This window comes from Babylonia areolata, chromosome 18, assembly GCF_041734735.1.
Source record: "Babylonia areolata isolate BAREFJ2019XMU chromosome 18, ASM4173473v1, whole genome shotgun sequence".
NCBI classification, from domain to species: domain Eukaryota; kingdom Metazoa; phylum Mollusca; class Gastropoda; order Neogastropoda; family Buccinidae; genus Babylonia; species Babylonia areolata.
The window spans coordinates 72,889,114-72,901,173 of record NC_134893.1 but is presented as its reverse complement, the minus strand read 5'-3'; the positions used below and the strand labels follow the sequence as shown (position 1 = coordinate 72,901,173).

The 12,060-nt window shown below is 40.9% G+C and overlaps 1 long non-coding RNA gene across 6 annotated transcripts in view; it reads right to left on the bottom strand.

Annotated features, from left to right (window-relative positions):
- Nucleotides 1-4,051: 4,051 nt before the first annotated feature.
- Nucleotides 4,052-12,060, bottom strand: part of LOC143292148 (uncharacterized) — a 30,446-nt gene continuing 22,437 nt past the window's right edge. For all 6 annotated transcript variants that reach the window (XR_013056631.1, XR_013056629.1, XR_013056626.1 and 3 more), the window contains 2 exons: nucleotides 7,408-7,449; nucleotides 4,052-5,481 (listed from right to left, as the gene is read on the bottom strand). This is a non-coding gene — a long non-coding RNA (uncharacterized LOC143292148). The remainder of the gene's footprint in view (nucleotides 5,482-7,407; nucleotides 7,450-12,060) is intronic.

The window sequence follows — 12,060 nt, the reverse complement described above, 5'->3', positions numbered from 1 at the left end:
GAGGTACTGACTTCCTCTGCACCTTAGGGCACTACTGTGAGAACACACCCCTCCAAGTCCGCTTTCTGTCAAACAGAGGGCGCTGTTTGATCTGGGGGATATCAAAGAGAGGGTGGAGGATGGTGAGGGGTTGTGTGGTAGTGGTGAGGGGGGTATGTTGAAACAATACTTTTTTTTTTTTTTTTTTTTTTTTTTAATTTTTTTTTTACAAGGAACGCACTCCAAAAATCAACGCTGTCTCTGGTTCCACCTTGTGCTCAGTAAATCATTAGTGGAGAAAGTTTAGCACTTTAGAACATAGCTATCAATGAACTGGTGAAAAAGTTTAGCACTTCAGAACATAACTGTCAATGAAATGGTGAAAAAGTTTAGCACTTTAGAACATAGCTATCAGTAAACTGGTGATAGCCCAAACATCCCTTTCCCTGTCAGAGACTCCTATGAATCGTAAGTTTCATCTTCATTTGAAAAAAGAGTCATGCTCCTTCAGTAACTACTAGGTTAACAAGTTTGTTTAGTTTGATTACCAGATCCAGAAAGGGATCTCAAAAGTTATGAAAGTGAAAACTCCATGTTTCGGTTGAAGAAAATCTGGGGCCATTTCCTGAAGACCACAGATTATTATCATCATTGATAGTAGTAGTAGTAGTAGTAGTAGTAGTAGTTTATTTATTTGATTGTAGAGCTGAGGCTCAAAATCACCAACAAACAGTGTAGACTCAGAACTGTGGTGGACACGGCAGATTTGGCGGTACTCAGACTTTTTTCTTACGCCTGTTTCAATTTTCAGAGTGAAGAGAAGACGAGATAGAGTACTACCCTGGGGAACACCCAAGTCTGCGCGTAGATGTCAAATGAAGTGCAGTCAACACCAACATGAAATTTTCGTTCTGTCGAAAAAAGAAAGTCTGCAGGACAGGAAGATGCCGTCTAAAACCGAGACAGAGAGAGAGAGAGAGGGGGGGGGGGGGGTAGAGGAGCGGAGAGAGAGGGAGAGATAGGGGGGGGGGTAGATGGGGGAGACAGAGAGAGAGGTAGATGGGGGAGAGAAAGAGAGGGGGGTAGAGGGGGAGAGAGAGAGGGAGGGAGAGAGAGACAGGGAGAGAGAGAGACAGAGAGAGGGGGGTAGAGCGGTGGAGAGAGAGGGAGAGAGAGAGACAGAGAGAGGGGGGTAGAGCGGTGGAGAGAGAGGGAGAGAGAAGGGGGGTAGAGGGGGAGAGAGAGGGAGGGAGAGAGAGAGACAGAGAGAGAGAGGGGAGTAGAGGGGGAGAGAGAGAGAGAGAGAGACAGAGAGAGAGAGAGAGAGAGAGAGAGAGAGAGAATTTAGTTTAAAGAGGGAAGAGGAATAAGCAAGGACATGCTTTTTTTTCATCCGGCCCCCAGGGCAAAGAAATTTAACAAACAAAAAAATAAAATGAAAAGAAATTTTTCAAAAAAATCATCATTATCATCATCATAAGTAAATAAAAGAAAATAAAAAAGAAGAGAGAGAAAGAGATGGAGAGAGACAGAGACAGAGTCAAATAGACAAAGAGAAAAAGACAGAGACAGACAGACACGGACATTGACACACACAAACCTCAACAGACACTGACAAACACTAACCTCAACAGACACTAACCTCAACAGACACTGACAAACACTAACCTCAACAGACACTGACCTCAACAGACACTGACAAACACTAACCTCAACAGACACTGACAAACACTAACCTCAACAGACACTAACCTCAACAGACACTGACAAACACTAACCTCAACAGACACTGACAAACACTAACCTCAACAGACACTGACAAACACTAACCTCAACAGACACAAACCTCAACAGACACTGACAAACACTAACCTCAACAGACACTGACAAACACTAACCTCAACAGACACTGACAAACACTAACCTCAACAGACACAAACCTCAACAGACACTGACAAACACTAACCTCAACAGACACTGACAAACACTAACCTCAACAGACACTGACAAACACTAACCTCAACAGACACTAACCTCAACAGACACTGACAAACACTAACCTCAACAGACACTAACCTCAACAGACACTGACAAACACTAACCTCAACAGACACTAACCTCAACAGACACTGACAAACACTAACCTCAACAGACACTAACCTCAACAGACACTGACAAACACTAACCTCAACAGACACTAACCTCAACAGACACTGACAAACACTAACCTCAACAGACACTGACAAACACTAACCTCAACAGACACTGACAAACACTAACCTCAACGGACACTAACCTCAACAGACACTGACAAACACTAACCTCAACAGACACTAACCTCAACAGACACTGACAAACACTAACCTCAACAGACACTAACCTCAACAGACACTGACAAACACTAACCTCAACAGACACTAACCTCAACAGATGGTGTGGGCGGAACAAACGACAGGAAACAGTGACTGAAGTGAAGGGAGAAAACTGTTGATAAACAGGGAGAGGTCTGTGCGAATGATTGCCCGTGAATTCTGAACAGCACGACAACCGGAAACCGGACCGTCAGCCAACTGACCGGAAAACGCAGAACGGATGACGGCCTAATTGAAGTCGATGAATATCCATGCGAAAATCGTGTGACAGTCTAGGCTTCCGGCTCCATTACTGGCCATGTCTCTGATAACAGACACGGCGTGGTCATCATCAACCACACAGATCCCGTCATACTGCTGGGATCATGATGATGACGGTGATGGAGATGAAGATGGTGATGAGGATGATGGTGATGATGACTGATCAGTGATGGTGATGATGATGATAGTGATGATGATGATGATGATGGTGGTGGTGGTGGTGGTGAGTCAGTGGTTTCAGTCAAGGGGTCAAGAACAATGCCGCGAGGCAGATTCTGAAGCTGGCGGCCATAATGCGAACAGTCCACACCACTTAGCTCAGAAACGCTTGCGCTGGCTCCCTATTCAGTTCAATCTCCGAGTGAACTCAGCTCCTCGTCTGTCACTGGCACACTGGCCCTGACGGAATATCTCTGATATCAAGTTCTCCGTCACGACACCCCGTCTGGAAATCTCCCTTGTTGTGCTGGTAATCACTGTATTCTTCAGTGCTGCTACTCTTGATGAGACAAGGGCACACTAGGTCAATCTGTTTCCACTTCGCCTTTCAATCGGCGAGCATACAGCTCAATAATGGGGACAGGGAAATACTCGCAGAAATTTCGCCCCAATGAGGAAACCCCAAGTCCATTGACATACTTTTCATTTGACACGTGTAATAGTCGTGTCCGACTGACCATCAGAACAACAGGGGAGGAAACTGTCCCAACTATCTTTGCTAGATTTTTGTTTGTTTGTTTGTTTGTTTTTTTGGTGTGTTTTTTTGAGAGTGTCTTGCCCCAATTCCATCCCCACTCTCTCTGTCAAGAGGGCTTTAGGACAGTCAGCTAGCATTGGCAAGATCCCCAAAGGCCAGCTAGCCCCCAAGGCTGCAACACAAAGAGCCAGTACAGTCTTGCCTCCTAGTTTGAGAGCCATAGCCCTTGACGAAAGACTAAGCCATAAACGAATTCGCAGTAATGTAACGGAGAAACTTGATCATGCGGCTCTGAAGTTACTGTTGGTCAAACTGTAAGCTTATGTCAATCTCTTATATAAGTCGGGCGTTGAGCCTGTTCGGACATGTACACACTGCAAACACGGGGGACGGAATGTGAAACATAACGACGGTGATTGTTCTAGAGTGGACAATATCCGTTAGTCCAGAGAAGGAGGGAGAGAACGGGGGTGGTGGTACAGGAGCGAAAGAAGCCTTGTGTGTGTGTGTGTGTGTGTGTGTGTGCGTGCCGAGTACGCGTGTGTATGTGCCGATTGTGTGTGTGTGTGGCCAAACAAACTTTATTCAAAGTGATGACTCGATCAATTAATGTGAGGAGGCAAACTGATATGTTCTGATACACACATACAGACGCAAATATCCATTAATGCATTATATATGCAGATGTGAACACATAATTAAGGCCCAAGTACGTGCATTTTATTGATTAATTGCCGGAATACTCACTACAAATACAATGGCAAGTGCTTTCTCCTTTAAGTTTCACTGGACAATCACAAAACGTGTGTTTGTCTTGTCAAAATTTCTTCAAAAGCTTGACGTAAAAAGTAGATATATATATATATTTTTTTTTTTTTTCAATGTTAGCAAAAGCATAAAAACGCTGATCGAAAACGTTATGGTTGCTTAATCTGTATTTTATATCTATTCACATTCAAAAAGTCCATAATAATTCTTACACAGTTTCGTGTTTAAACGAATTGAACGGACTAGTGCCAGTTATGTGAACCAATCCGGCGTTGGGGCACATCCTCCAATTTACCAACAGGGTTTATAAATTGCAATGACTGTACTGATTCCTTGACAGAAACATTAAAGACGGGTTGTTAATTACTATAAACTTGAACGTTTGTCTTTACATGTTTTTGTGGGTACTCCAATTTCCCATTTTTCCCCATATCTTTTTTTTTTTTTTTTTTATGTGTCCACCATCCTCCTGTTTTGTTTCATTTTCTCCCCCCCCCCCTTTTCCCCTTTTTTTTTCTTGACATTCCTCCATTGTTTTGAACTGTTTAAGGTGCTTTTTTCCTTGACATTCCTCCATTGTTTTGAACTGTTTAAGGTGCTTTTTTCCTTGACATTCCTCCATTGTTTTGAACTGTTTAAGGTGCTTTTTTCCTTGACATTCCTCCATTGTTTTTAACTGTTTAAGGTGCTTTTTTTCTTGACATTCCTCCATTGTTTTGAACTGTTTAAGGTGCTTTTTTTCTTGACATTCCTCCATTGTTTTGAACTGTTTAAGGTGCTTTTTTCCTTGACATTCCTCCATTGTTTTGAACTGTTTAAGGTGCTTTTTTCCCATATTGTTTATGTGACTTCTCTCCTATTTTTTCTCTCATTTTTCCCCATTTTCCCCTTTTTTTTCTCTCTTGACATTGCTCCATTGTAATGTAATACTGTTCTGGCAAAATCACTTTGCAATGCAGTTTACTGAATCAGTAAATGATAGTAGAAGTAAACAGTTGAAATAAAGCAGGTCAATAGAACTGAGAAATATTTCGTGTGTGTGTGTGTGTGTGTGTGTCTGTGTCTGTGTGCGCGCGCGTGCGGGCGGGAGTGCGCGTGCGCATACTGTGGGAGCACAGAAGACATGAAGTTACTGTGTCATTGAGGACTCCGCCACGCTGCTTTCATTGGCGGAGGATTCCAAATCAGCACTGCTCTCTGAGGGTTCCCAAGGTTTTGTTTGGGCGGAAGGAACGTCCAGTGTTTCTTTTCTGGCATCTCCGGCCGCGGCGCTTGTCACGGCGACGTGGTCAGCAGGGGGACTGGGTCTGCGCCGGATCTTGATGACAATGGTGATGATGATGATCATAGCCAACAGGGCAGTGACTGAACCTCCAGCTGCAATTGCCAAAACCTTGCTTGAACCTGTGAAGAACAATGCCAAGGTTCACACTGTGTTAGATTATTTCCCCGGCGTTTTCGGGAGGAGAGGTGCCAATTGTTTTTAAAAAAAATAACAATAAAAAAGAAAAACATTACACACACACACACACACACACATATATATATATATATATATATATATATATATAGAGAGAGAGAGAGAGAGAGAGAGAGAGAGAGAGAGGCTCCACTGTATAAAATAACACGCAAACGTCACGACCACCACCACCACCACCACCACCACACCACCACCACCACCAGCAACGATAACAGCATGACAAAACCCATTCCGGACGACTTCTTGACATACAGGACTCTTAGTATTAGTCAACTACACATGAAAACCTTCAACTGTGATGTGGATAAGATGCACACACACACACACACACACACACACACAGAGAGAGAGAGAGAGAGAGAGAGATTGTGAGGGAGTCCTTCTTCACTTGTACTCGTAAAATTTTTTTTTAAAAACCCGCAATGCTGTATGCCGGCATCTGGTGTCAAAATTTTAGCACTATCTGATTTGACTGACTGTTGTGATCAGCGCCACCCTTTTTTTTTTTTCTTTTTTTCCCCCCCTGCGTGCAGTTTTATTTGTTTTTCCTATCGACGTGGATTTTTCTACAGAATTTTCCCAGGAACAACCCTTTTGTTGCCTTGGGTTCTTCTACGTGCGCTAGATGCATGCTGCACACGGGACCTCGTTTTATCGTCTCCTCCGAATGACTTGTGCTCTCCATACATCATTCCTTTTTTTTCTTTCTTTTTTTCTTTCCTGTTCTATCATAGCCAACTTGCTTATTTTTTTAGCCACTGCGTATTAATGGATGCATTTCATTTTTGCTGTGTTGTTCTCTCCTTCCTTGCAAAAGTGTTGTTTTTTCAGTCGCGCCGTCAAAGCAATTGAGACGCCAGTTACACAAGTTGAAGAATTTAGTCTGTCAAGTGGACTTTTGTGCATGTTTTGTACTAGTCTAAAAAAAAAAAATTAAACAATAATAATTAAATTATTAAAAAAAAGAAAAGAAGGCTGATTCAGTCTTGTGAATAGCAATGGGAGATGGGCAGGGTTGGTGGAGGAGGAGCATATGACACAGTGCGGGTAGGTACATTGGAGAAAACATTAGGTTGATTTATGACGTTTTGGTAAAAGCTGAACAGGACAATATACTGGGCCTTCTACTCCTTGTCGAATTTGAAAACGCCATTGACAAAGTTTCTTGGAGTTTTATGCAGAAAGCACTGGACTTTTTTTTTTCCTTTTTTTTACCCCACGTATGCCTGATTTTTGTTTGTTTGTTTGTTTGGTTTTTTTTTTTTTTTTTTTTTTTTTTGCTTTACTCACTGGTTATCCACAATTGCTGGTTATCCACATTATTTATTCACACATGCATGCTCTTTCTCTCAAATACATATAAAAATGTCAGAGGTCGTGTAATCTGTCTTTCCTTCGGTTTGGCAAGTCACGCATGTTAAAAAAAAAAAAAAAGAGTGAGAAAAGAAATCGTGATGGGGGAAGATAGGGAGAGGAAGAGACAGACACAGACAGACTAGACAGATAGACAAAAAGAAAGAAAAAAAGAGAGTGAGAAGGAAACAGTATTGTACATGACATATAGTGATATACAGACCGGTACAGAACAGAAAAAGTATTATTTCTGCTGGTGATATTCATGTCTTCATATAGGGTTTTCATAATAAAGGTATATATATATATATGTGTGTGTGTGTGTGTGTGTGTGTGTGTGTGTGTGTGTGTGTGTACGTATGATTTTGGAGGGAAAAAAAACGTGTATGTTGAATCCCATGCATATGTGCATATTGACACAAGTGTAAATTCCTGTGTGGAGGGGGAGAAAGGGTGGGGGGGCGGGAGGTGGGGTTGCACAGAGAGAGGGACCGTACCTGTTGTGGATGATGGTGGTGTTGATGGGCCTCTGACGTCAGCTGAAAAAAAGAAGAAGAAAAAATACCCCGTTCACTGAAAGCAACATTCACTGTGACACACTAATGATATAGGAAGTTGAAAGGAAATAATGCTTCATACTAAACAATTACACATCGTTGCTGTTCAAGTTCTGAATCGTTGATTTTTTTAAAACTCGGTGGACCTGGACAGCCAAAAATACTTTTTTTTTCAAAATGCTGTGGAACCAGCACTATGTAAAGTCACTGAAATGTTCGTGATTTTATCAGTTCACGTGTATGTTTGCACACAACATGAGTCAATGTAATGCAAAAAAAAAAGCGTAGTGGAGAGGACGGTAATGGGCAGAGGGTGAAAAATGGTGTGTGTGTATGTGTGTGTGCGCGTGTGTGCGCATGCGTGTGTGTGTGTGTGTGTGTGTGTGTGTGTGTGTGTGTGTGTGTGTGTGTGTGTGTGTGTGTGTGTGTGGTGGGGAAAGATACAGAGCATTGGAAAAAATTACATTAAAACGGGAGACATAGGCACACTATAGAAGGAAACGCTAACATCAAACAACTGTAACAACTATAACAAATGTCCAATTGGACTATGCAGCAAACCTTCTGCAATAGCAGATAGCATCTTGAAATTGTCAAAAATACATTCGAAAGAATTTTCCGAGAAGTTTGGTAAAAACGATTTCAGACTCTGACATTCAAAGAGTATGTGTTTTCTAGAAATAGATTCTCCACGTATGCATTTAACATCTCTGCTGAACTTTGTTATAAAAGCGTTCAGCTTTATCATGTTTGATAATGCCTGAATTTGCCTTAATCTGAATAAATTACTGAATGTATTTGATTGATTGATAGATTCCGGTTGTTAACCTGAATTTGCCTTAATCTGAATAAATTACTGAATGTATTTGATTGATTGATAGATTCCGGTTGTTAAATATTATTTATACTTTTATTTAAAACTTTGCCATTTTGCTGGTATACTTCCCTGGCTTTGCTCCATGATGCTTTTTCTAGTAAGCAGTACCCCTCTTGTACAGACAAAGGCACATAAAGGTATGTGGTTCCCTGTTGGTGTTTTGCAACTTTTCTTGAAGCCCTGTCAGCCCATTCATTATATAGGAGACCAAGGTGAGAAGGAACCCAACAAAAAGTTATACGTGTTCCTCTCAAATTCATAAGATGTACAATGTGACTTATTTCTATTATTATTTTGGACTTGTTCTTACAATTGGATGAGTTTAACGCGTCTAATACAGATTGAATCAACACAAAATAAGACTTGTGGGAGGCAAACTGGAAGATCAAGAATATAATTTAAAGCCATAAGAACAGCGATAATAATAATAATAATAGTGTGTGTGTGTGTGTGTGTGTGTGTGTGTGTGTGTGTGTGTGTGTGTGTGTGTGTTAAACTTTAATCAGAATATTTTTTCTCTGGGAATACTTACTCTGTCAACATCAAACTGGCTTTTTTGTGATTTTTTGGAAGGGAACAAAAACCTGTAAAGAATTGTTTTTTTTAATGTTTCCACGGCCATGTTCTGACATTAACATTGCACTTCTGTAGGCAGGTACATCAGCATCCATCATCAGCCATGTCAGAAGATATCTGGAATTTTTCTTATTCAAACGACTCAGTTTTCGTTCTTCACAATTTACTTTTCATCTTGTAGTCTACATAAAAGTATGAACATTATGAATTAATGCAGGTTATAGTTTCTTCATTTCATCGGTTGTGTTTGTATGGTAGTGCTTGTAATGTTGGTCAAAACTATGATGTTCCATGACTGAAACAGTGAAAGAAAATGTGGCGTGGACTGATAATGTTGGTTTGTTCCGGATTTTTTGGAGGTTATAGTACTCATCTTCAGATTCTGGGGTATCTCTCTCTCTCTCTCTGTGTGTGTGTGTGTGTGTGTGTGTGTGTGTGTGTGTGTGCGTGTGTGTCCCCCTCAAAGAAAACTTGGAGTATGGCAGCCTATGTGGCTGATGGGGTAGCAAACCTCGGTGTTGTCCTTGACAATACACTGTCCATGCAAAAATTTATCAGTCAGACATGTCAGTCCTGCTACTGTCAACTGCGACGCATCAGTGCCGTCCGGAAATATCTGTCCACTGACGCAACATCTAGACTTGTCGTTTCTCTCATTCTCTCTCGCCTTGACTACTGTAACTCTTTATTGTCTGGTCTGCCTGCTTCATCCATTCAGCCCCTTCAGCGCATACAAAACTCTGCTGCCCGACTCGTCCTCAGAAAGAAAAGATCTGAGCACATCACTCCTCTTTTGCAACATCTCCACTGGCTCCCTGTCACACACCGAATAAAGTACAAGATCAGCACTCTATGTTATAGATGCATTCACAAAACTGCCCCTTCCTATCTCTGCGGCTGCCTTCACCTCTACACTCCATCTCGCTCACTACGATCGGCCTCGGATCCACTCTGTTTACGCATACCCAGATTCAAACACTCGACTGTTGGCCGCCGTTCTTTCTCTGTTTCTGGACCCTGCGATTGGAATGAACTTCCTCTTTCGCTTCATCAAGTCTCCACACTCAGCTCTTTCAAGTCTGGCCTTAAAACCCACCTCTTCCCAAAATTATTTTTGTTGGATCCCTTCTCACGAAGTTTTAACATTTAGTGGATTTGCTCTTTTAGGCTCATTTTTACGTCAACTGATTATGTGGGAATGCACATCATGTCAGTAAACGTTAGTTCGATTTGGATCTAAGCCGAAGCTCCAAAGATTCATGCATCATCTTTTGGGCATGAAATATTTGAACATTAACTGAGCCGTCGACTCCGCTCTCTTGTGGCTGTACAATAAATAGTGCATGACGTCATTCCTCCATTCTTGTCTTTAAGTACAGAGAGAAAATACGAATTTTCCTGTGCCTTTGTCATATCGAAATTTAAAATTTACTATATTCTGAATCGTTTGACACCACATAATTTTATGTTCTGAAAAATTCCTGTTTCAAAGTTACAGGCAGGCAAATATGCGTTATTGTTGTTTTTTTGTCATGAGCGGATTGACTGAATAATCTGTATTGCATGACGTCACTCCTCCACTTGCCATTCTTGTCTTTGAGTAGTGCAGAAAGAAAATACGAATTTTCCTGTGCCTTTTCATATGGAAATTTAAAGTTTACTTTGTTCTGAATCTTTTGATACCACATAAATTTTCAGGATTTTTTTTTTTTTTTTTTTTTTTTTTTTTTTACAAGGACACAAATATGCGTTTTTTTCATGAGCCGATTTCTGGGGTGGGTTTTTTTGTTTTGTTTTGTTTGTTTGTTTTGTTTTGTTTGTTTAATGTTAATTCTATGATTTCTTTTATAACTTTAAGAATATATTTACATTTAAAAAATGATAAATTCCGACTTAGCCGGGTTTTCGCGTGCTGCGTCACATACAGGGCCTATATGCTGTGCTCGCCGTGTTTGCAACGAAGCAGGCCGATCAGCACTCACATTACAAAGTCCAAGGTTACAAAGTTTAACTTGAACGTTTCCAAAGTCATGCCTTAATTCGAACCTATATTTACATACTTCCGTGATATCGTGTTCCATGTCATGTAGTTATATTGTTACCAAAGCCTTCCTGGCCATTTGTTACATGGACTACTTCAATATCGGGTTCAGTACCTGAATGCTCTTAATCTGTGGAAAAAAAAGACTGTGAATGCATCGCCACTTGTGACTTGTGTGCAATGGCTTCCTGAAGTTCAGGTGTGCTTGTCTGTTTTTTCTGTCTAAGATCCGTTGATGTTTTTATCATTCTTGCCTGCAATTAAGTCGGAAACCACCAACAAAGAACCGTTTTAAATCAAACACAGGACTCGACATTCTCCAACTCGGTCACTATCTATAATGTACGTAAAAAGACTGCAACTCCGCAGCATCACATGCCATATAACAGGCCAAAAATCTAAGCAGGTATAATTTCCATATTACAAATTATTGTCCTCACAAGGTTAAAAACAAAAACAAAAACAACAAAAAAACAACTGCCAACACAGCCGATGTTCTGTAATCCGCACTGTGGCGCCTTCTCAATATAATTCAGTGTTCGCAACAATAGGTCTACGTCATATCCAACATGGTGTCATATGAAAAAGATATTTTACCTCATTCACACACACACACACACACACACATAACCTGCCATAAAGAGAACACAAAATATTAGACTTAACATAGTACAACCTAATCAACAACATTTGTCCACAACTAATTCAGTCTGGTACATTCACTCTTTCAGTCTTTGATTCGTATTGTAAACAAGTGATTAGAAGAATGAATGACAACTAGTACTGGACTAGGCCAAGTAGGCAAGACGGCTGAATAGTTTTCGAATAATTACTGGTACGGGATGTGGGGAAATTCCTGGTAACTTTTGCGAGCAAGAACGGAGAATGAAATTAGTTTGGAGACACACTGCATATGCTGAGAAATAGTAATAAAAGAGACAATTACGTTCGCTCTTTAACGCCAATTGCCTGCAAGCGATCATCACAAACCTGAATTATAGGAATTGTAATCCTTTAGTTCTCTTAAACGCTTTTCCCAGAGATAAATTCATACTGACTGAAATGTGTGCAAACCAAAATGGCGGAATCGTTTCAAAAC